Consider the following 26,081-nt stretch of genomic DNA (forward strand, 5'->3'; position numbering starts at 1 on the left):
AACTACTAAATGTAACTCCTATGTACAAACTATAAATGCAAAAGTATATATATAAACATAAAAGAAAAACAAACAAAAACAATGACAGTGAAATGGAGATAAATGGAGATATTATCAATACTAGTAACTTTTTTTTTTTTGCCCTGCCATTCCATGTACAGATGATGAATGGACTGTGTTTCTGTTTGGTTTGTTTGGCTTTGTTAGCAGCTGGCTAATCGGTTTTAAATACTCAAATGAACAAGTAATACAGTTACTCTTTTAGGCTGTTTGAGTATCAGCTATCTAAATCTCACTATGTTATATATTCCAACACAGTCCTTCTTTGTTGCTGTGCCCTTGGCCTTGATATTAAGTTGGGAACGCACTGATATGAAGCCTTATTTTAACACTGATAACTTTGCTTCTTCTATATCTTTCTGATATTTAATCTCATCATCATTATCATTATCGGAAGCATCTATGCGGTCAATGCTGCCAGCAGTGCTTTCAATGTTATTGTTGACAATCCCAAACCAGTTCCAACCAGGGCTGATAGCAGCTTCAGCTAGTAGCTACAATAACTCTCCCACAGCCGTTGAGGTGGAAGCAGTGGATGTGGACCTGAAATCCCCACTTCCCCTCCTCATCCTGCTACCGCTTTCTGCCCCATCCCTGTTGTGGGGACAGAAAGGAATCCATCCGGTCACACGCTGTACAAAACCACGCAGCTAGGTAAAGGGGATCGTCGCTGGCTGCGACCGTGCCGGATTGTTGTCACTGGTTAATCCTCTCGGCGAAGAGGCAATGACACACACCGACCCTGTTATTCTGTGACACTGCAGAGGATCTTTTTACAGTACAGCTACACACACAAAGCACACAGCAACTCACACTACATCCACAAAAACAATTTGAGTTTGAAAGAAGTTACAGTGTCACCTCTACAATGTACTACTCTGTATGATTGCATGTGTGAGATCAGTGAGAACGGCACTGCAGGAACATCAAATCAACCTTAATCAACATAGCGTGTTTTATGTAAAATTGCTAAATAATGTGCATGTATTACAATAAATTAGTGACATGAGCAATCAACAACTAACAGGCCAGTATAACAGGACCAGAGGGATCTGAAAGGGGCAAACCTTACAAGCTGGTTCCGAAATATAAGCAGGTGCTAATCTGTCATGTGGCGGTTCTTTAAGAGTCTGCTCGAAGACAAACAGGCAGGCAATGAAAGGAAGAAATTGTTGCTTCCCTTCCTGACTTGGCTAGCATGTGTGCTGTTTCATTTTGGATATTCTGCAATTTATATAAGGCTTATTTTGGTAAGACCACAAAAGAGAGCTTTACAGGCTGCTAGGGTTTAAGGCATGTTTACAGTACGACTTTTATTATCCACCATAAAAGGCTGTATGTACTTTTGTCATTCTTCTTCTTGTAAGAAATAAGTCGCTATCTGATACTCTAATAATATAATCTTTACAACATGGTTAACATAATTTGATCACAGCAGTGATGGCTTTGCATTAAAGATATTACAAAAATTAAAAACGTTATATTGTTATAACCACTTTATAAGAGTCAATAATAGTGCACTCATGTAAACAGAGGCTTATTTATGCGATATATATTTTTGTGCACAGTTATATGGGCATGTGTGCATGAGTGTGAATACATGTAAGACATTAGGCATTGCTGCTGTGTTGGAATTAAGATGTGAAAAATGGTCTCAGCAGGAGATGTGACAATGGGAGAGGTTAGGGCACCGAGGGCCCCATAGCAGCAGACGGAGAGAGGGGGATCCATATCATCATCCATATCAACTGAGGCTCCCCTGGGTGTGTTGCTTTAAACAAATCCCTGCTCTTCCTATCTCAGTCACAACAGTCCCATTGCGGCAGAGCTGCAGCCCTGTGTGTGTGTGTGTGTGTGTGTGTGTGTGTGTGTGTGTGTGTGTGTATGTATGTGTGTGTGTGTGTGTGTGTGTGTGTGTGTGTGTGTGTGTGTGTGTGTGTGTGTGTGTGTGTGTCTGTGTGTGTGAAATCAATTTCTAGTGAAAGATAAAGACAAAGTGGGAGAGATGCACTATGACTGGGGGTCTGTGTTTATCTTACAGCTGTTCAGAGTTCAGTTTGATAAAGCCCAAAGTAACATTTCAGTAATGTTTGTATCCATGGTGTTTGTTTTGATCAGAACTATATTGATGTAAATTATTCCTGAACTGTTTAATCTCCTGTTTTTCATGGCCCCTTTCAATGTTTGTCATCTCACTGTCAAGCATTTATGAAAGATAGATTCCTCTAAATGCTCATGTTCTATAACCGTGCCTCTAAATCTGCTAACCAAAGGGTGCTTATAATGTCTCGGCTAATTAGCGTCAAACCAAACTAGCATGAACGCTTCAGTTCCAATGCAAATTCCCCTTCCTGGGTCTTGCCCTGGGAGATTGTACTACGTGGCCCGAGTGAGCGAACCAAAGTGGAGCCACATATGTCTTGAATTTGGACATTAAAGCCGACTATTATGAGATTAAATCAGGGACTTGTGATATTCGGTTCAGATCTCAGCTCCCACCAGCCCCAGTCACGCAGAGGGGAACTTTCAAACCGATATTATGCTAAGTTTCTGCCAAGGCTTCACAATCAACCGCAATGAGGAGGAAGTGGATGAAGGTGTTTTGTCTTGAATTGGAGCTCAGATAGATGTAGGGCTATGGGGAAGAGTCGGCTGGTGCTGTAAAAGCCATTTAAACTGCAGGTTAAAAGGGTCGCAGGCCTAAACATGGAGCCTTTCCACTGCCATATACTTATATAGCACAAATATTTGTGCACAAATGTTTGTTTTTCTCTGAGAAGTTTGAGAATTCAGGTATCCTTTTTTTCAGGACTAGAAAATGCTACTTTTTCTTTTTTATTCCCTTATGGAGTTACAGTTGACAGGGCGGCAAATTAAACCATTTAATTGTATTTAAACCAGAAATGTGCCTTCATGTGTGATTAATTATCATAAAAAGAGGCCCTTGAGCAGCGTGGTGATATTGGATATTCACATCGTTTTTTGCACCCGCTCACTCCACTGATGAGCCTAGGCCCCATTTTTTTCATTTTTTATTAGATAGGGAATACTGTTACAAGCAAAATAAAAATCACAACGATGGGACAGAAACCTGCAACATGTTAGTGCACTTAAGGGAGAGAGAAGAAATCTGAATGAGAAAGTGTGCTCATGTATTATTAGCGTGTGTGTGTGTGTGTGTGTCATGTCTTATCCACGCACACATCTCAAGTTGCCTTGTTTCCTGAACCAAACCTCCTGGTGACTTTTTCATTTAATGTGTGTGTGTGTGTGTGTGTGTGTGTGTGTGTGTGTGTGTGTGTGTGTGTGTGTGTGTGTGTGTGTGTGTGTGTGTGTGTGTGTGTGTGTGTGTGTGTGTGTGTGTGTGTGTGTGTGTCTCTGGCAGAGTGGGAGCTCCTCTGTTCCTGTCTTGTGGGCCTGTTAGGTGATGAATGACCTTCAGGCCCACTAGTGACAACTCGGCTCCTAATGACCAACTGGCTGACTGACTGGTCTTAATGGAGGTCCTGCAGAGCCATGGCAGACACACACACTTTTATGGTACACATTACACATAGTGAAAAGGTGGGAATATATTTTTCTCTTCTCTCCCTGGTGAAAGAAACACATGACAGAAGTTGTTCCTACAGTATTTATCACTGACACGGGCTATGATTGTATCATATTACTTTGGCCAAAGCCCTGATGTTTGGAAGGCAGAAAGCTTTTTTTTTTTTTTTTTTTTCTTTCCCCCAAGTCCGTATTTTCCTTTACAGCTTCTGAGTCCCTTTCCAAAGAAGATGAAGCGGGAGTCTGGGGTGGAGGGGGAAGGAAGACGAATAGAGGGAGAAGGAAAAGGAGAAGCAGAAAGAAAGAGAGAGAGGAAAATAAATAAACTTAGAGTCTCGTCAGTGCCTTTAGTCAGCCAGCTGGGCTCGGTCCAGTTACCAGGGGTTCTGGAAAAAGAAGCCATCATCTGCGAACCATCATTCAGTGTCCACACTTGGACCGGCTTTCAGCACCTGTCACCGATCCCGTCAGTGTGACAAACTCAAATAAACATCCAAAATTAATCAGACCATTACCCATGAAGCCAACAACTATCTTCCCCTTACTTTCCTTTTACATTTTCTTAAAAAGAACCCCCCAAAATCACAGCAGCTGTTGGAAATCTTTCGCTCTTTTTCAACTTTCTTTTCCTTCCATCCGTTCATTTGTCCCTAATTGTTACGAGGCACATGTGTGTTCATATGCGAAGCTGTCAAAAGTCTGGGTGCGGTTAACAAGCTATTTAGTCACGGTGCAGTGAGGGGGGGCAGCACGGTTGGTCATTTCCTTGCTGGGTTTCTTCCAAATTCTTTTTACACTGAGATGCACGATACTATCAGCAACTCATTCTCTTTAATGACAGCTGTCTTTCGGTGCATACATGCTTAAGGATTTACTTGGTATTAATTAAGTTAGTCGATTGCTAGTCTTGCCCAAATTTAAACAAGTGAGTTGCTTGTAATAAGCATAGGTTTAGGCCATGAGCAGGGTGTGAATGTGAGCTCAACACACTGGGATGGAGCTTTTGCAAATCTGTCCAGTAGTACCGAGCAGCAATAATAAAAGCAAAACAAACTGAACATATTTAAAAGTCACAATGATAAAGTGATATTTAACTGTTAAGTTGAATTCATTAAGATGCCCTCAGGACTGTAGTATTCCTGATAGAGTTTACTTTTAGAACTAGTGTGTTATTTCTGGTCAATAAATGAATATCAATAGTTTTCATTGTAATGTAAGCTACCGGGCTCTTTAGGGATTGGCAGTGTTGATTGGTTGTGAAAGTCCACTGCTTTGGTCTTGACAGAAGTTTCCCAGCACCTGTCGGATGGGTTGCCATGAAATGTGTTACAGAATAGTTTTTCAAAGCTCAGGGATGAATGACTTTGAACAAATGCCAAAATTTGTTTGAATTAATTGGAAAGCAATCTATATAGCACAATGCATCACCCCTCCCAGTGGTGCTTATTTAACGGTGGTCAGAGATGGTGTATTTTCCTTCAGTACAGTCTTTATGTTTGGTGTCATTCAGCTTCACAGTGTCTTGAGACATGCTAATTTTGAATTTAAACAGGGCATTACAGTTTTTAGAATGCATTTTTCCCACCTTTGAACAAAAACTCTAATTTAAAATATTTGATAAATCCTGATGAATATAGTTTTTTGCAATTGTTTAACAGTTAGATATAAAGAGAGGAACTGTAGAGAGAGAGAGGTTCATGACATGCAACAAAGGTCCGTTGCAGGGACTTAGACCACGGATGTTGTGGCCACGTGGTATGCACCCCGGCCACTTGGGTGGCCCCAAATCCCAATGACTGGTGATCCTCTGACTTTTCTTTATTACTTTATGGATTATGATTATCCCAGTCCGTGTTAAGAGCTAATTAGCAATTGTTAAAATGCTAACACACTAAACTATGATGGTCAAAATGGTAAACAGTTAACCTGCTAACCATCAGCATGTCAGCATTGTCAGCATGCTGATGATAACATTTAGCTCCACCGTGTCCACATACAGTCTAACAGGAGCTCAGCTTGTGTGTGAAAAAATTTGGGATAGCCATTATCTAGTTTTGCATTGCCAGAGCTATCTCCACATTGCTGTGTCAGCACTAAAGAAAGGTCTGGCTCCACACATTTTCATTCTGGCTTATTTGCAGTTCTTTAAACATGACAAAATCATCTTGGGTGGCGCTAAGCACTGGATGCAGCGACAGTGCCCTTAAAAAATAGCCAAAGTTGTATAGATAGCGGACGGGGAGGAGAATGCCGACTGAAATAGGCGGCCAATGGCAGGCTTATATCTACAGTTGGCCTTAAAAAAATAAGTCAACCCTCTGTACAATTCTAATCTATTGCTTGAAATACAACAAGTGACAGCCTCGAAAGCAAAGCGGATATAGAAACACGCTAAAATCTAATTTGAGGACTTACAGTGTGAGCATTACAAAGACATCTCTCTTGACATGGGGCTCTTTCTTTTCTTCTACAAAGAAAAGAGGACATTTTTTCTCACCTAAGACCTTATTTTGTCTGACTCTGAGTTCTCATTGGACCACTCCAGGTCTGACAAGATTGGATCTGTCTAATCCTTGACTGATAGCAATAAGTTTTCGCAAAAGAAGGGAAGAGGAAAGAAAATGAGCTGCTTCAGTAGTCACTCCACCTCCTTTGAGTTAGAACACTCCTGCATGAAGACGAATGCCAGCTCCAAAACTACAGTCCAGAATAAAGAAAAGTCTGAGGTCAACATTTCTGCTAGGAAGAGGAGCAGGGAGACTGTGCAGCACTGCTGTGTGTTTTGACCAGATGCAGGCAACACATATAATTTCTAAGCCAATTTGTTGTTTTTATCCATTTAAAACCAATACAGAGTCTTGGTTTCCTCTGCAGTATAGTCTATTATAGGCTGTAGCACGCCTCTTGCTGAGCATTGCCATCTTCTTTATCTCCCCAAAAGATCTCCTTTTGAACGTCAAATTGTTTTTCCTTTTTTTGTTTTTTACTATATGTGATGGGGGGAAAAAAAATGCTCTTAAAAGTTTGCTGTACAACCTAAATGCGGCTAAAGCACAGAGTGTGTGTCGTCTTTGAGCAGCCGTGTGGTCGTCTCTACCATGTTGTATTTCATTCTTCTTCTCTATTGTGAAGCTTTTCCATGTGGGGTGTTTCCATGGTTTTACTGCGTTGCAGGTGTGTTTGTGGTGCAGCAGGTGCTGCTGGCTGCCATGCTGTGCAGCGAGGGAGGGTGTCATGGCCAATATACGAGGGAAAGAACCTCTCACACATGGCACTGGTATTGTAGGCCTCTGGAAAATCCATTTAAACACTCCCACACCCCGACACACGCTCACAGCGAGCACTGAGACAGGCGCATAAGTCACATAAATACGCAGGCGCACACATGAGGAGAGGAAACATGTGGATACGAGGAGACTGTTTTTTTCTTTTTCACATGCTTGGCTTGTTGTAATACACGAAAGAAGTGCAAAAGGAAAGTAACTTTTCTTCAAATATATGCAGTGGTGAGGATCATTCAAAGCATCATACTCCAGGAAAAATGAAAAATATCTTTGTATTACTTATAAGTGGCTATATGTATGCATGAATTGCCTCCATCATCTGTCTAATTATGGAATTACTTCTTCTGTATATGCAGTCTACCATGTCAAATTGCCCATTTAATTAGGATCCCTTTTTTAAGTTGTTATAATATATTTAACTCTTGTTGATATAGTAAGAGCCATTTGTTGTTGCATCAGACACAGGATGCAGAGCTCTTTCTGCCTTTTTCTCTTTATTTTTTTTCCCTCCGTCTCTTTCTTTCAGTGTCAAGGTCACTGCAGTTAGAGTTTTCAGTCCTCTCTGTAGGGGGCACTCTCTCTCTTCTCCCCCCCCCTCTCTCTCTATCTCTCTCTCTCTCTCTCTCTTGTTTCTGTCAATCCATAACTCCTCGCTCCATTTATTTTCTTATTTTCTCACTCGATTTCCTACATCTCTCTCCATTTCCATAAGTTTTCTGTTCCCTCTGTCATTCACGTAACACAGTTCACCACTGGTCACTGTACACAGTGTCAGCCCGCACTGTGTAAACAGTGGAGGTGTTTGTGTCTGCATGGCCAGAGGCCTTTCTTTCTCACTGACTACAGCTATAGGTTGCATTAGCAGACAGCGGGATGTGTGAGCATGTCTCGGTGACATAGGGGTCACGGTGACAGTGAACTTTTGCAACCCTTCCCTCTTCCCATTCACTGACACAAAAACACTCAGTGTGAACCCGAGTCTTCTCTCCTTGAAGCAGTATCGTTGACCTGTCTCTTGGCTGTTGTGTTTCCCACTCAAATAAATCCCCTGCTCGTTATCACAGAGCAACAAATATTTACGTCTACCCTAAAACTCAGAGAAACATTCTCATGGCCTCACTGATTGGTTATGTCACCCGTAGTCTCGCTTTGCCAGCACTGGTTCATTTTTAGTCATGAATCATTGTCCAGTAACAGCCAATAAGACTCCTTTTATTGACTCCCCTTTGTGTCTGGGACGCTGGTGGGTAATTACTATATTTACATCCTGGTGGATGGAGACAGGCTGGCGATCACCTGGGTAGCTACACAGGTATCCCTGTCGTACTGTGTAATTTTCATTTTATACCAGTGGCAAGCTAAATATTTGCATTCCACCGCAGGACGTGCCTCCCCCACAGAACGCAAACTCTCCCACCATATAAAAACTTGCAGTGGCTCTTCTCCCAGGCCTCTTGAGAAATCTCGAGGTGTTTGTGGCCCCCAACCTGCCATTACACCACCGGGGGTGATATCATGGTTTGAGTTTATGTGAGAGGCCCGAAACGTTTATTTCCATGCGGTGTATTTTTACATGTACGTGCGTGTGTTCCCATCGTGTGTCAGGTGTAGTGGACAGCTCCACACAGAGGAGGGGAAGAGAGTCACTTCCTCCTCAGACTTTGATGTCAGGACTCATTTCCCGTCGTCACAGTGCTAGAAAGAGCTGGGAATGGGGAAAAAAAAGAATATGTTCTTTTGAAAGGGGCTGCCTTTGTTTTGGCTAGAGGCCTTTCTCATTACATGCAGAATAGTGATTGCGCCAATAGGGATTTTGTGAGCTTCAAACCCAAAGTCAAGTTGGAGAAACTTCCACATTTCAGTCATGTTTTTCCAAGGTTAATTTTATGGATGACTACTGTGACATGGGAAAATATTGCGTTTCAGACCAGAATGAGCGCTCATTCCACTCAATCACTCTTCATAATCATTTGTTTGAAACACAGCTCTGGAGGACACAAGGAAGACCAACTTCAACATTTATAACCCGTCTGTAACAAATATTGAGGTGGATCATCTTTTACTGTCCCCCAGGGAACAAACCAGAACATTCTGTTATTGTTTTCAGAGAGGAAATAATCTGTTAACAGTACGATGCGCTCAGCTGGCTCCCTTATTTATTTATTTTCAGAAGCAATTAGGGTCCGTTAATTAAGCCCATAAAACGCAGGCAGAAGTTCTGCTCCAGGCGTAGCCATGGCACTCAACTTGGCACGTTTCTAGGAAATGAAATGGTGAAGTTTAATCATTCATTGGAAATGGAAAAGGCGAGTCAGCAAGGGAGACCTGGTCCTAATTTGTGAGGGGAATACATTTTGAGTTGTGCTTCGACCTAAAGGGAGGCTCCTTTTGGTAACATTATTCAAGCAGCAGATTATTCTAAATAGAAATGTGAGATGAAAACATTAAGGTCTAGGGGGTTTATTTGGTTTCATGAGAGCCTTCATCAAGTCTATGATAGATGACACCAACTTGCTAACCGAAAAAAAAAAAAATGGTTTTAGAAGTCTCATACCTAAATTGAAATAAGGCTATGTGTCTTTTTGAGCGCAGCAAGTTTTGTTTTTGAGTCTACATCAACACCAGTCATGTGTGATGTTGTTTGATGGAGCTTGACGTCAAGTGGACCCGGTGACAGATGTTTATGCCTGTCTCCAATGGCCGACTCTTCCCTAATGAGCTGTCAGTGCTGCGGTTGTGACAGCCCTCAGCAAAACAAGACCGGCAGACCTACATAGCAGCCGCACCACTCCGAAATGTCAGTGTGTGTGTGTGTGTGTGTGTGTGTGTGTGTGTGTGTGTGTATCTACATGCATATGTCAGTGTGTTGTTGAGTATCAGCAAATGCACAGTATGTCTACACATTACAGTCATTTAGCATATTTTTTTTTCTTGATGAATTGCTAACATATGTGCACATGCATTAATAATCCACTGTACATATGGAAGCATGTTTGAGTACGCACCCTTAAGTGTTAAAGGAGGTATTTCTGTGTGTGTGTGTGTGTGTGTGTGTGTGTGTGTGTGTGGAGTTGTCTAGGGATCAGCACACCTGTAGGTGGGTGTTCATTACAGCGGGCCTGAGTGATGGCTTGGCCTATGGGAGGCCCTTGTTCATTGTCATCTCCCCTCACTTAATTAGCCCTCACTAACAGGTCAGAGGAGACCACTGAAGGCCCCCTTGTGTGTTTGAGAGCACGCACACATGCGTATGTTTAGGATTGAGCTTTGTACTTGATATGGTGCCAGGGGATACACATCTGCACACACACACACACACACACACACACACACACTACACACACTTTATCTACACCTCCTAACCTTATCAGCAAACCACCTGTGCATAATTTGAAGACAGATTAGACCGGCACAGGCTGGCCCTTGTTTCGGTGATACGTTGAAATTACACCTCAGTAGTTGTTCAGGAACAGCAGCGGGGAACCAAATGTCTCTCTGTTTCCATCTCTATCAGGGACTTTCACTCCACGAGATTAGAAGTTGAACCATTACTGGAAATGCTGTACGCAGGCCTCATTGTTGGGAAATAACACTGAGCTCCGCTGAAAAAAATGTGCAAAGGCTGAATATATACCTACATGAAGAGAAATGTATTTTTCATAGCTTCAATTGTATGTGTAACTTTCCCCCTATTTTTTAGGTCATCTAATATGCATGTATTCTTCTATATGTTGCCTTTGCACTAATGCAGAGATAGTTTTACAGGTATAATCCGTACTGATTTGGACAAAAGCTGGAGAAAAAAAAGCGTTGACATTTCTTGTAGTGTAAATGCCTGTGCAGGCCGCTCTTTGTGGCGTGTGTGCTGGAGTTAAGCTGCTTATTAAATGACATCGCTATACCCCACCTTGGGCCCGGACCCAATTGGCCTCCAGTGATGAAAAAAACAAAAACGTGAATGTGAAATAGGATAGTGGAGGAGAAAAGAGGGAAGAGAAGGTGTACAGTATTTTTCTTCTTTTTTTTTTTTAAGAGGGAGAGGATATCAAGAATAAAAAGCTACACGAGTGTATGAAACTGAGAGAGTGTGGTTGAGGGTGTGTTACTGTGTATTTTCAGTGTTTGTGGTTGTGTCTCTGAGTAAGTGACTCAAAAAGAAATATAATCACACTAAAATCTTTCCACAAATGCAAGAATGCAGTATGACTGATAGATAACACACACTTACCAGGGTGAGATTAAACAGGCCCTAGTATGCTATTTTCCGAGTGCATATTTTTATCTCAAGTTACAGTTACAACATGTTTACATGCGTTAATGCTCATAATCCTCCTTGTTTTTCTCATCCTGGCTGTCCTACAGCACCTCTTCTCACCCTCTCTCTGAAACGCTCCGTTGTAGCGCTTGCTCCTCCCTCCAGAAAGCAAAGTCTGCCCTGATTGGTCAGCTAGCCCGCTCTGTTGTGATTGGTCAACGTTTTACATTTCAAAAAACTCTTCATCGATGCATATCTATTGCCTCCACACGGCTCTTAACATGGCGATGACTGAGCAGATGCGCTGACAGTTCTAACAGCGCTATCAGTGCAAACATTGCAAACAACAGCAACAGTGCTGACAGATCTAACAGTGTTTACCAGAGGGGGGACCGGAGGGGGAACACCTTCCGACCCCTCGGTCTGGAAGGCGTTACCTGCTTAACCCAGCAGTGCAGAGCGGTTGCAATGGGTCACGCTAACATGCGCTAACATGCACTAAAAAGCACCCTTGGCCGGCCCGGCTGTGACCACGAATGCTCGGATTACAATGCTCACAGAGGGAGAGCGACTTCACTCTCTGCTCATGGAGCCATTACTCCACTTTTTCGTTACATATCAAATACTTGTCTGCTGCTGTATTCATGTTCTGAATTGAATTGAATTTTTTTTCACAGCAATATCTTGAGAAGATACCCATGGTTTCATAGTGTACAGTTTGTGTGTTCTAGTCTTGATGGTCTTCTTCATGTTTTCTAAAAGTAAATAGATTTCATCACGCAGACTTCCTTTGTACCAGCAGCAGTAAGGCTGTTATTTCACGGGGAGTATTGGTTACTCCCAGCTAATAACATTTCATTTAGTGGAGTCAGTAGTATTTCTGCTCTTTGCTCCCTAACTTACACCCATCCACTCCCTCCGACGCCACTCACATGTGTTCTGGCATCGCTCCGGGCCCTGGGGGTGGTTTAGAAGCTGGGGAGGAGGAGGAGGAGGAGGAAGAGGAGGAGGAGAGGTGGGTGTGTGTGTGTGTGTAGGGCTGGCCGACTCCTTTAGCTCTTCTTCCCTTCCCTCCTTCGGACCTGTCAGGCAAGCGGCCAGGGGAGTAATGTGGAAATGTGGCCGGCTGGCGTCGACTTGATTAAGTCTGCGCACGTGTCTGTGCAGAGAGGAGACCCCGGGCTTAATCACCCTTAGCCCCGACACTCTCCTCCTCCTGTCTCCCTCTCCGATTCTCTCCATATCTCTCTTTTTCTGTCTGTCTTTCTCTCTGTCCGCCTCCTCCTTCTCTTCTCACTCCTCCCACTCCGAGGCTGAAGGCAGATTTTTGTTTTCCCTCTCAGCCCTCGCTCCCACCTACTTTTTTTTTTTTTTTTTTTTTTTTGCTGATTTTCGTTTTTCGCTGCTATTTTCCCCTGCCCTCCGCGCTCCCTGTGTGTAACTGACTTTTCTTTTGTTTGTGAAGCCCTTCTTTCACTCTCTTTCTTTTCTCCCTCTGCCCTTTCTCTCGCTCTTTTCCCTTTTCTTGCACCACTCCCCCCCCCTCCCTTCCCCACCCCTTTTTCTCTCTCACAGTTGTTTCTATGTGCATGCATTCAAGGCCGTCTATTTGTGAGTGTGTGTATCCTTATCTGCTAGAGGAGCGTTGAATACACATATGAGCTTTTGTGTGTGTGTGTGTGTGAGTGTGTGTGTGTGTTGTATGTGTGGTAGTGTTTCCCATAGTGCAGCAGTGTGCAGCATGCAGGGGTGGACAAGAACCTCCCTCCACAGCTCCAGGCTACCTCACCTCCTGCATGGAGAGGATTTCATGTATGAAATGTCCTCTCTCCTGGACTGGCTTCCTGCCAACTGTAGCAAATAAAACCCTCTGCTTTAAGGTCCCACACACCCAGTCACACGCTGCGTCCTCTGCTGAGCTCTTATATTTATACATGATCACGATTTGTTTGTTTTTTGGTTTAGTGGGGTAATATCACAGCAGGCTTAGGTTGCGACAAGTTCTTGTTCATGATTAAAATCATCAGACTTTTTATCTTTAAAGGGACAGTTCACCCCCAAAAAAAAAAAAATGATATGTTTCTTTTAACCTGTAGGGTTATTTAGCTATTTTTTTTATTTGGTGTGACTTTCATGTAGGAACTATGGTTGTGAATTATCTTTAGTTGTTGCTGTTGAGTTTGCCATTTAGTCCTTTTATATTGGAGAGATGGCAGAAATCTCTACTGCAAATATCTCCAAAACTAGGCGTAGTAGTGAAGTTGGTATTTTTACTTTGTGCTCCTCATAGATGGCAGCATAGGTGGCTCCTATATAATCTAACAAGGTATGTTTTGTTTTGTCATTAACAATGTTAGTGGTAGTTTGTTTTAAACAAACACGTTATTTTTTCTACCTTTTATTAGACCAGGATTTTTTCCACTGGGATTTAAAATCTCTTTTTTAAGGTAGTCCTGGCCAAGACAGATGCAAAAACGTTTCACATACGAGGACAAATTACAGACTTGAATCAAATAGTGACTATAGTGACTTCTACTGACTCTGACTCTCCTACCAAGATGAGGGAGCAAAAACTTTAAAAGCCCTTTTACCAAAAACTGTGCCAGTTTGCAGAATAATAGAGAATATAAACAAGGAGGCAGTTTGTGTAGAATGGTTGTTTTTTAACAGTAAGCATATTTCTACTTCTACTTTCTACTAACAAACTTTCTATAAAAAGCAATTCTTTATTGTGCGTAAATCTTTGTACTGATGATTTAAACTAGAGGTTTTCATGACCATCCAGGTCCCTCAGCTGCCATTCACCTAACATTATCTGTTCAAAAAGTAAACTGCACTTGTATTATTTCAGAACCCTGGCTTCTTGACATAAACTGTAGACGCCTATTGTACTACAGTAATGACAATGGCTGCATCCATCTTTTTAATTAGGCCTATGAAAGAGAAGCTCGATATGATTACATTTCTAAAGTTATCCTTATCCAAAGTATATTTACTTTGCCTGTTTGAGTTTGTAAATTTGGAGGTCAGTGGCACGCTGTGATTGACAGTTTGTTTTTGGGAGAAGGGGAGGGGCACACAGGGCGGTCCTAAGCCGAGATGGCAGTGGCCTTTTCCAAAAGCAACACGCCTAGTCATCGTTTTACTCACACGCTCGGAGATAGACAAGGCTCTGTGCATTTCGCCATGAGGGCCTTTGACATGCTTATACGCAAACTTCAGTGTCAGCACAAACACATTTAAACACCCAGATTCAGATACAGAGATAAACACACGCAGATCCTGCTGCCTGCACCTTTTAGCCGTGCTGCCTACCTCAGCAGTGACTCAGCAGCAGCAGATGCAGAGCCTTTCGCTCCATCCATCACATACTGTCATTATCCCAGTGTGCTAAATGATTCTATTAGAGCGTCACGCTGGCCTCTCAAAGCTCCCACTGTTCCCACCTCCACAATGCGTTGATAATTTGCCCTGAAAAATTGTCCTGGGACAAGCATCCAATTATGGCTTTGCACCCTTCGTTCCCAGCGCCTCGTTTCAGATAAACGCTCTCATAAACGAGCTCTTTGAAAACTAGACGTATCCCACCCTTCCTCCTTATTCATCTTTGTTTGGATTTTATTTATTTGGGCTGTTTTTCTCCCTTATTTTTTCCACCTCATTCTTCTTGGTTTCTGAATTTTTCTGTCTGAATGTAAACATTGCTGACACAGTTTCTCAGTGTTTGTATCATGTCGTTGTTAGGTGAAGCATGACAGATATCAACTGATCTGAAGTTAGTTTACTATTATGACAAATGAATGCCTCTGGATTCAGTTATTTAATGCTCTGGGCGCTGAGCCAGCATCTCTGTTTTTCCTGTCTGTCAGTGTGGAGTAAGGTTGGAAGTCATATTTCATACCCCGGCTTGCAGTCGTTGTGTTATTATTAGGTTAATGTTGTTATATCATAGTTGTATTACATCAATCTGTCTCATGTTTGTGTTCTTACATTTGGCTGTAAGCTAAGACTCAATTAACTATCCCAGAGTTTATATATGATTCCTTAAGTCTGCAGGATTGTTTGACATATTATATTACATTAAGATATTATTCCACCACAACAGATATATTCTTCAGCGTTTCCTTTGGATTTGGAGTTTAGTTTTATCATTTGGCCTTATAAACTGGACATTCAGTTCAAAGTGTTCCGTTTCGAAGCTTGGCACTCGCTCCTGTTTTCGACTTTGTCTAAAATGTTCTGTCCATTGTTTGTTCTCCCGCTCAAATTAGATTTCATGTCTTTTGGAGCGCAATCTCGAGATCAGCAGATCTGGCTGCTCACTGGTGTAGAACTTTAAAAAAAACGACTCAAACATGTTAAAGCGATGTCAAAAGATTGGAAATATATATATATATGGCCAATATATTGATATTCTGTTGATACTGTGTTATGAGACTAGATATTGTCTTAGATTTTGGATATTGTTAAATGGGATCATGGTTGTGTTTTAAAGGCTGCATTACAGTAAAGTGATGTGATTTTCTGATTTACCAGACTGTTCCAGCTGTTTTATTATTTGCCTTTACCCACTTAGTCATCATGTCCACATTACTGATGATTATTTTTAAAAAGTATCAATGGTTAACCCTATAGTGTTGCAATATTCATATCAAGGTCACAAATATTTTGATATTTGATTTTCTCTGCCCAGCTATAAGTGATATGTTTTTTTTTAATTCATGTAACGAGTAGTGATTCAGCCCATAACCCATTTATGTAATTTTCATACAACACTGAATTAATAAAACATACTGAATCAAAGTACTGAAAGGACATGGACAGGTTGTATTGTAAAATCACATTGTAAACATCAATACTGCCCCTGGGCCTCAGCCAGTGTTCAAATGTTGTTGAAACAGCTGTCCAATAGTATATAAAAAACAATTTAAAAAAGTGCTAAAAAAAAGCGTATCATTTTTAGAGAAGTGATACGAGTCCACAGTTCACCCTGACACACTCCCCTCTCACATCTCATCTCACCAGAGAGCATTAGGAGGGTCAATTTGACCAATCATAGACCTTGCTGCACCCCTGGAGCCCCCTGATCCTCTTTCACCTCCTCCTGGGCCTGTGAACTCTCCGTGTACAGTCATCTGATCCCACTATAGCAGCAAGCAAGAAGCAGTTCCTGACCTGAGCTGCTTGCACACTCAGAGAGTTGGGATCATAGCCTGCAGTCAGCCTTTTAAATGTAACAATGTTTCTCATTTTGTTCACTCGTTCAGCTAGGATCATAAACAAGAACTGATACGAACTGTCATTTGTTCCAGTTACACGACACCGACCTGTGCTCGGCTTATCCCCCCAGGGTTTAGCACTGACCCTTGAATGTTTGACCGGATTATGTTAATGTAACTATTCAGAGTAGAAAAAAAGAGGAAAAGACAAACTTCTCTCTTTTTTGTTTAGATATGATGAAACTCAAACAATCCTTCTTGGGAATTGGGAGCCACTGTTACAACAAATATTGAAAGCATACACTATATAAGCCCACAAATTTAAATTAACAGCAAGACCTTTTGTTTTTAACAGAAGAAACATACAATAGCACACAGAATGAAGCTATGAAAAGTTATGGTGAAAACCAAAAAGCAGCCGAAGCAACTGCCTTGGATTGACGATTGAGACAAAGAAAGAAACATATGGATCCCTGAGAATATACTTATAATATGAATTTCTTACTGTGTGAAGTAAGTCAACCAGTGTAAAGTGTGTTGGCTTAGTGGTTAATAATTTCACTTCACTGAGCCTCGCCTCTTTTTCTGAATCATGTAATTAATTCCCTCACGCAGTCCAAACGGAGGCAAATCAGGTTGGATAATGGTAATGATTTGAGCAGTCTTTTGAGGCATGTGCAAGTTAATCCTCAATCAATACAAGTCCAAGTTAAATCTTAAATACTGGCAAAGCAAGTCTCAAATCAAGTCTTCATGAGCAAATCTCAAGTCAGTTGGAAGTCTTCCAGATCTCTGAATGCTCACCGTTAAATCACGTGGTATCTGAACGTTTTACTTGACGTGTTTGAGATTCTCTATATGATATTCAGAGCATTAATACAGCAGTCAACAATTATTTATAAGATATAGTAGAGTAATGGTGTCCTGAGCATAGAATGAAGTAAGGGTGCTGCTCTGCACTGTTTCTCTGTACTCTGTACCTCAAATCTAAATTGAAGGTGTGTCTGTATGGGATGACTTTGTGACTTTAGTGAGGATTCAAGTCCTCATTTATTTGAGGTAAGTCTGACATGATGACCGTTCTCTACACTGGCTCCCTGTAAGAGCATCCAGTTTAAGAGTCGCTGCCCATCTTTCGGCGCAGGCTGAAAACTCACCTCTTCAAGAAGTACTACCCTGAGCCTTCCTCGTAGCACTTATTGCATTCGTATTAGTTTGTTGCACTTATTGTATTTTCGTATCACCTCTTCAGTTCGCTGCACTTATTGTATTCAGTATTATTGTATTCGTATTCGTTTACTGCACTTATCCTATTCGTAGTAGTTTGTAGCACTTATTGTATTCGTATTAGTCTGTTGCAATTATTGTTTTCGTAGTAATTTGCTTCTGCACTATACTTTTGCTCTGGTTTATGCTCTTAGATGCTTGTTTAAGAAAGGAGATGCACTTATGACTTCTGGTGACTAGTAGTTCTCTTGAATACCTATGTTGAATACACTTCCTGTAAGTCGCTTTGGATAAAAGCGTCTGCTAAATGACTGTAATGTAATGTAATGTAACATGAGTCCAGGTCTTAGATCTCAAGACTCCAGCTCTGCTAATGGAGACTCTCAACTGCTACCTCCTGGTTGCACGGCTGGATAAGCTGAAACACAACCCTCAAAACTATAATAATTAAATAGCTTTACTGTATCAGTAATGTATAACAAGTGGAGAGTTTACGACCCATTCAGTCTTTCTCAGCTTTCATGTCTCTCTGCGTGCCTGTCTGTCTGCTTGTGTGTTTGGACTGCTGGTTTAATTACCGTCCAGGCAGGGACAGACCTGGAGACAGAGGCAGTGTGCTAATTGTACGGTGGACCAACGAAGGAAGCTGTTAAAGCGAGTCTGCAAAGAACTGCTCGGCCTCATCTGTTGCCATGAATCCTTCCTCTCCAGTGCGACTTACTACTGATACCACCACCACTCCCTCCACTACTTCACCTCTCTCTCATTCTTTCTAGCACTCTGATAATACAATTTTGAGCAAGTATGGAAAGAAGTGGGTGGGCGTTATGCCTTTACTGGAATTCTTATTATTTTGTTTGTTTAATTTTATTGGCTTGTCTTTTATCACTCTGCAAATAAGTGAAAACTAAACTATGGCAAAGACAAACAAAGACTGATGGATTTTTGTGCCCACACATTTCCTTTCCATGTTTTGAAAGAAGCATTCAGAGTTGTGCGGCCAGACCTTTCAGCCATATCCCTCATGTGAAATCATCTCCCCTCCTCTCCCCTCCTGACAAAGGGGCTCAAAACAGTGGTGATCCCAAGGTGATAATTTGTGTGAGCCTGGTCCAAATGGTGAACGTGTGTTTAGTTAAGAGACTCATGGCCTCCCCCTAAGCTTCAGGATTGCATGAAATGGTACTGTAAGTGCTCACTGTCAGCAAAAGACTATCTTTCTAGGTCTCTTGAGAAATCAATGTTTTAAATAATTGAAATCATACCTTTCTCTCTCTCGCCAAATGTACTGTATGTCTTTCTTCAAAGAGGAAAGGACCACTCAGTCCTTTTTGCTGACCTCTCCATCATAATATTTTCTAATGAGAAGCTTTGAAATAGTTTAAAAGAATGTATTATACGTTGTATGGGGCTGCACATCTTTCCTCTGCTTCTTCTCTTTTTCTCTTATTCACAAACAGACACCCTACAATTTCCATTGGCCATTAGAGAGGCCAACCAGGCCTCCCATAGCTGAAAGCAGGAACAAAAAGGCTGACCGCTGTAGAAAGGCCTAATTAAACAGCAGTCTTTAATGTCAGTCAGCCCCCCCCCCCCCCCCCCACTGCAGCCCCAACCACACATGAATGAACGAATAATGCTCTTTTGAGAAGGAGCACTGTTTTATAATCTAAACCCATTGGCTTATGAAAGGGAAGCCCCTTAGCTAAGAAGGCCCACAGGTCACCCTCCATCTCTCCCTTTCTCCATCTTTCTCTCCTCCCTCGCTCCCTTTTGTCTTCTTCTTCTCCGTCCTCCTGCTGGGTCCAGAGGCAGGGTTAAGATGGGCTCAACGTGGGAAGGTCTGTGACCGCCACATCCAGCAGGCCCTTGCTCCCCCAAGGTCATGGTGGTGCTAATTGCCCCTGGACAGGCACACAAAAAAAACACACATGCACAGCCATGTGTGTGTTGGCATGACCAACCACTGTGCTCATGTGCTTGGATTATCAGAGTCCCATGAAAGAGAAACGGCCAACTGAATCCAAAAATTGGTGGCTGTAGTGGGACTAAGAGTTCAGAGGAAGGGGTGGGGCTTGGGTGCTCGGGCCCGCCCCCCCCCTCCGACCTCACCTCACCGCTACCAACCTCCGAAAACCTCCGCCACACCACCCAGGCGAGGGGACCCCCTGACTGGCAGCAATAAATAGATTCTTTCTCAAACATGCCTAATCCTGCTAAACGGCAACAAATCCTATTAGGCCATGAATTATAAATCCTCCCTCACCCCCTCGCTGCCCACTGGAGAAACCCAATCGCACTCCTGTCTTCATAACGTGCATGAGCATAACCACACGCACGTACGAGCTCACCAGTCCTATAGAATGTTGGTCTGAACAGGCAGGAATTGTACGTGTTGAATATCCATGCATGGGTATGTATGTCTATATATGCACCTGCTTGCTTCCATTCATACTATCTGCTGGTGCCTGTGGATTTGTGTGTGTGGTCCCTTGCAAGGCTTACTTCTCCCAAATCGTTAGTCAGCTAAGCTTGAATACAGATTTAAAAACGCATGTGCAAGCAGGGACACTCTCATGTTATGCTCCTATTATTTCTTTCAACTGTAGTTGATTTGTGGGACACAACTTGAAAGACTGGAACGTGTTGGCACTGTAAAGAGCTGTAAATGTACTACTGTGTCAGCAAAACATAGCCTAAACATATTTATTAGAAAATAAGTTTAAGTGCAGTAGCTGGAATATGCCGATCCAGGAAGAGAATGTGCTAATATTGGTGGAGGTGTTAATGCTGAGAAATAGGACAGAGGTGTATCCCACTGTGGGTGTAGATGTTTGGACCATTTAGACAAACTAGACAGTCTGTAGCCACGCTAACAGCTCTGTGATGCTTTATTGTTCATTGTATGTGAACCAGACTGTTCCAGATTAACCAAAGGTTTTTGGAATATAGAGCATTTTATGTGATGATGGGGCTTGATGAAAGTTGTTGAGACCTTTCAGTATGGCCTAAAAAGTGGTCTACTGACCAACCAACTGGTTGACATAGCCATCAAATCATAGTCTACCTGGAAAAAGGAGCATTTGAATAGACATTCTTCCAAAAAATCCAATTTAAGGGTAAAACTGGCCTCTGAAAAGACTATTCTGACCCTGATATACACCCTTCTAACATGCATTCCCAAATTACTGACACACCTTAGGCTAAACATTTAGACTAAAGAAGGTCTGGCACAAACGAGGGGGTCATTAACCCAAAATCTCCAACTCTCTAATTTGGCTTACTTTGAAGACTAGTAACAGCCACGTCCCTCTCTTAAGGCTACACCTTAAGCCAGCGACTAAAACCTCAGAAACCTGAATTAGTGGGCACATCTACGAGGAGCTCATTGTCCCAGATTTTTTTTCTTTACTGCTCCCAGTTTGTCGATGGCAAGAACTGTGAGACCGTTTCTTTAGAGGATCGACTGTAGGATTTGTGTTTGAATAAAATGAATATGTAAAGTATATTGCAATATACAGAAAACCAGTATCTAATCCTTTTGTTCTTTATCCTTATAAATCCTGCAATTAAACTTTTTTCTCTATATTTCACAGATTTTTATCTTAGTTCCTTGTGGTTTTTCATACCCTGGCAAAAAGCTTTTTTTCCCACGGCCGCAGTTTTTCATTTTGCTCGGCTGTCTAACTGGAAACCTCCTCGTCCAAATCTTTAGTTAATTTGGCAGTTAGAGAGGTGTCACGGAGAGTTCACCAGTCATTAGTCTACTTGTTAGAAGTGCACTCCTCTCCAATCTTCCCTCCGTGTGGTGGGAAAGAGCGGCGTCTGTCTCTGTTCTCCTCAAATAATGACAGGTTGTGAGACTTGGCGTCATTAACGCTCAACATGGGCGGGACTTTTTTTTCCTGAGGTCACCGGCATGTCGACCATCTCTCCAGAAGAGTTTTTGTTCATTGGTGAGATTCTTTCACAAGCTTAAACACTCTCATTCACATGTACCTTTGGAGGTGTGTGGCTACACGAGATCACACTGTAGAAGGCTTCTTCGGACAAGCAATATATCAAAGTATAAAGTATATATCACCACAAAATTCCCTTTAACATGGTGTGTTAAAGTCTCATATAAAAGGCATTGTGGGCTACACAGTGTGGATAAGAATGCATGAGAGAGAGAGATTGAAGCTCTGTTTTTTTTTTTTAGAGTAGTTTCGAAGTTTTCTCGTGATAAAAATGCAGAATTTGAGGGCGAAAGCGAATCAACAGTAACTCTGACCTATCTATCGTTTTCTCTCCCTCTGTCTCTGTGAGCACACACATCAAATATGTCGGTCTCTCTCTGTTCTCTCTTTGTCATCAGCTTTTAATGGGCATTGGGCTTTGATGTGGCCTGGTAGCTGCTATTGTCTCCAGCATGTCTTGATCAGTGTCCATTGATCTGGAAGGGGCGGCACAAAAACAACTGGAGCAGACACAGGGAGGATGGGAAACGATTGTATCTTTAACCAGCTGCATGGAGCGCGGTTGAGCCTTGTGTCAAAGACAAAGTCAGAGAAACACACAGTAAGAGACAGAAAAACAGAGAAAATCAGAGGGTGACTGGGTGAAAGAGACTGTGAGAATGGGAGAGGGAAAGATAGTAAGAGAGACGACTTTGCAACAATTTGGAGAAATTACTGTTATCCTGGTTAACGGGCCATTTATGAGCTTTGATAGAATAACTATCCCATTCATATGTCTGCCAACAGAATCATAATTATGAGAATAAAATAATTATGAGCTTTGGTGGCAACACACTGTGATGGGAACTTGTGATGTCTGCCGACCAGAAGGAAATAGAAGTGCAAAATAATGACGTGTAGCTGTTTTACCAATGAAAATGAAAATCTCCTAAAACAACCTCAAAATTGTGAGGAGGTGGCCTGAGAAACATGACGTTTTCGGATTCAAACCGCTCTCAGATCCTTTTTAAATTTCCCACGAGACGAACACTTTTTCCACATGGGAGAATTTCTCGCGTTAGAACTGCTCTGAAGCCCATTCATTTCAAACCCCTCATTGAATGAAGGATCTTGGCTGTGATGATATGGTGTGTCTCTCACTTATGATTCTCACCACGGCACCCTCTGGCATGCCATCACTTTTAGATCAAACATTCCTGAAAGAATGTAGTCGTCTTATCCTCCCAAGATATGATAAAGGGATGTCTGTTTTTGAGGAGAACAGAGGAACACATCTCTTTGATGGACCAAAGCACCAGTCATAAAGCTTATCTCTCACACACACACACACACACACACACACACACACACACACACACAGCCCAGCAGTCTTTCTAGGCCTAGACCGTAACACATTGATGTCTAAGGCTGCTCTCTCCTGACTGACTCCAAGGTTATTGCGGCGCACCATGGAAGCACAGGATATTTGAAGGTCCCCTGCCAAATAAAGAGCCAAGGGGGTTGGGGGATGCGGGAGAGTTGCCATTGACAACTCCGAGATCTCCAAAGTGACCATCGGAAAATGAAAAAAAAAAAAAAAAAAAACTTATTAAGAGAGAAGGGTCCAGGGGAGGCCATGGGGCTAAATCTGTCACATCTTTTCAAGAAAGGGACAAGGCCAGTTCATGACTCCAGCAGCTCCAGCTTTTACATGACTTCTAGAGTTGACCTAATGAAGAATAGCGGGTCTGTTGAGAAGAGCCAGGAGGTAGCCGGCCCTCCCCATAGAGAATGAATCACAGAGCGCAGGACAATGGAAAATGTGTAGAAGACGTCGTGGGCGAGATCTGAGCTTTGCTGACTCGAGAGGAGTCCCAAAGAAACACTGTGTGTCCAATGAAAAATAAATAAGAAGAGAAAAGAGAGAGAGAGAGAGGGGGAGGCCGAGGCAGCAAGTGTTTGAAGGGCAGCATCAGCGGAGAGATGCAGAAATTACATTCCTCCAGTTTCTTTGTGCCAAATGTTTAATGGAGTGGAGGGGGGAGGGGAGAGGGGCGATTGGCGTTGGACAGAAAACCCTCCGTGTTATTCTTTTAATCGGCACTTACCCAATGAACATGTGCGCGCATTTGTGTCAAACGCAGGAAGCGGGAGGAGGGCGAGGAGGGCGAGGAGGGAGCGGGGGTACAGTTTAGCGGCGATCAAAAACCGCACATGTTTTTTGTTTCCTACATGTGTTTTCTTTCCAAATTATGCTCGAGCCTCCGAGTCACACAGAAAAGAGGCGAAAAAAACAAACAAAAAAACACATCCTTATCCTGATCGACGGTGGAGAGCAAGGAGGTGGGGGGGTAGACTCTTTTTTTTTTTTTTTTTTTTTTTCTTCTCTAAAATAGGGGCCTCACGCGCTTTATGCTTGGTATTTGTGTGCATTTCCTTCCATAGCTTGGGCAGGCCTTGCGTGGAGGGCAGGAAAAAAAAGACAGCGGCCCGACGGCCTTTGATGCTCATGTTTTATGGTCCCATGTAAACGCATTGTCTGCTAAGTCCTTTTGTTATCCCTCGGCCTAATTAAGACCTCGGAGCAACTTGTTGACTCCACAAAGACCCTTGTTTGGGGAGGGGGAAGGTGGTGTGTGTGTGTGTGTGTGTGTGTGTGTGTGTGTGTGTGTGTGTGTGTGTGTGTGTGTGTGTGTGTGTGTGTGTGTGTGTGTGTGTGTGTGTGTGTGTTTTTCTCTGTCAAGGGTGTGTGTGTGCATGTGGGTGTGTCGCCTTTGATTGGGACGTAGTTGGAGAGAAAAGTTCATTGCTCCTACAAACAAAAGCACAGACTTTGACACAAGAATGGAGCCATTCATTTGAGTGGAGCAGAACTTATCTCTAGCTGCAGTTCACGCTCAAAGTAAATGCAAACAGCACTTAACACACACAAACATCCAGCGCATTCTGATTCATGCATGCCATTGCATAACGTACACATGCTCCAGACAAGTATGTAGAAGTTGCGATGCAGTCCTGACCATTGCTTGATATTTCTTCACATTCCCCTTTTTTTCACTTCTGCCATCTTCCTCCGAGTCTCTCCAGCAAGAATCTGGTGACGTCAGTTTGTGGTAATCCACCCCTCCCAGCAGATACTCTGCTCCTACACACACCGTCCCGCGGTTTACCAGCTTAACTTTGATGTCTCTGATACCAACAGATGGCTGAAAGGTCACCTGTCTCTGAGACATACTGTACATGAAATAGAAGACAGGCACAAACAAACCCAACAGACTGGGTTCTGAAGAGATGCTCTAAAGAAATGCATAAAGCTGCATTATTTGTGCTTTGTCTCTTTCTATTATAGGACATCAATAAAGGTTTTTCAACAATCCAATGCACTGACACTCCTACATACTGAAGTGAACTAGTAACTGGCCGTATTGAAGGGGATGGTAAACACCGATCTATTGGACCACAACGCCTCTTTGCACTTGTACTGATTTGTGCATCTATGATCTTCTGATCCCTGAAACTGACTTTGCTTAGTTCTTAAATTAACCAAACACATTGAAAGCTGTCTTTCCTGCCACCATGGGTTGGACTTTAGAGCAATTTGGACAGTTATGAGAGGTTCTAAATGATTACCTAAAGCAATGAAATCAGCAATCAGGATTTATTTATGCATTAAAACATAATGAACAGTATAAGTATCAAGATAAATAAGTATAAAATGTTTTTTATGTTTATTGTACACACCTCAAGTCGGAGCTTCTCAACTTTGGGATGCCACATTTGAATACATGAATTATGCTGAAATATAAAATATACTTTCTAGTATTTATTGTTTAAAAGTATACTTGCCAACCCACCCAATTTTTCCTGTGATTTGCCCTCTCCCAGTGACCTCCCGGGGTCTCAGCTCTCCTGTATTACTCCCAATTCATGAAAACTTGTTTTCCTTTTCGTTATCACAACCTGTTTCTGTCACTGCACAGCGTGTATACGCCCTACTGTTTCCACCCAAACCACAACATTACTAAACCAAATGTTCTTTCCTGGCAGCTGCTGACACAATGAAAAGGTTCCATCATGGTTACGAAGAGAATGAAAGACTCAAACAGGGGCAAAAAATAAATGAATGAGTAAATTAATTGATAAAAAAATCAGATGTAAGAGATTCACGCAATTCATACCAGAGGGGTGAATTTGTCTGTATTTTTTTCTTGAGAATGAAAAGTAATTGAAAAGTGTTGCAGTGTACTAGAATTTACCAGAATGCAGAAAACAGTCTTTGAAACGCTTTGGTCTCCATGCCCTTGAAAATACAATACAACAGTATGCCTTTGTCAAATTCACAAGTCAATTTGACAGCCATAATTGCTCTCTGTTTGTCCATCTATGCCTGCACAAAGTATTTGTATGTTTTTTATCACTCTGAGCACTGAAATCCAGTCACTCAACCCATTTTCAGTCTGTGTTTTCTCATTATATATTTTAATTTAAAGCACATATCGTCCACACACGCCGCCGTCTCATATCCAAGGACATGTTTCATCATTTTCTG

At 42.2% G+C, this 26,081-nt stretch overlaps 1 protein-coding gene across 1 annotated transcript in view; it reads left to right on the top strand.

Moving 5' to 3' along the window:
* Positions 1-26,081, top strand: part of kcnq1.2 (potassium voltage-gated channel, KQT-like subfamily, member 1.2) — a 162,425-nt gene that overhangs the window by 77,662 nt on the left and 58,682 nt on the right. The window lies entirely within an intron of this gene.

This window comes from Anoplopoma fimbria, chromosome 19, assembly GCF_027596085.1.
Source record: "Anoplopoma fimbria isolate UVic2021 breed Golden Eagle Sablefish chromosome 19, Afim_UVic_2022, whole genome shotgun sequence".
Classification (NCBI taxonomy): domain Eukaryota; kingdom Metazoa; phylum Chordata; class Actinopteri; order Perciformes; family Anoplopomatidae; genus Anoplopoma; species Anoplopoma fimbria.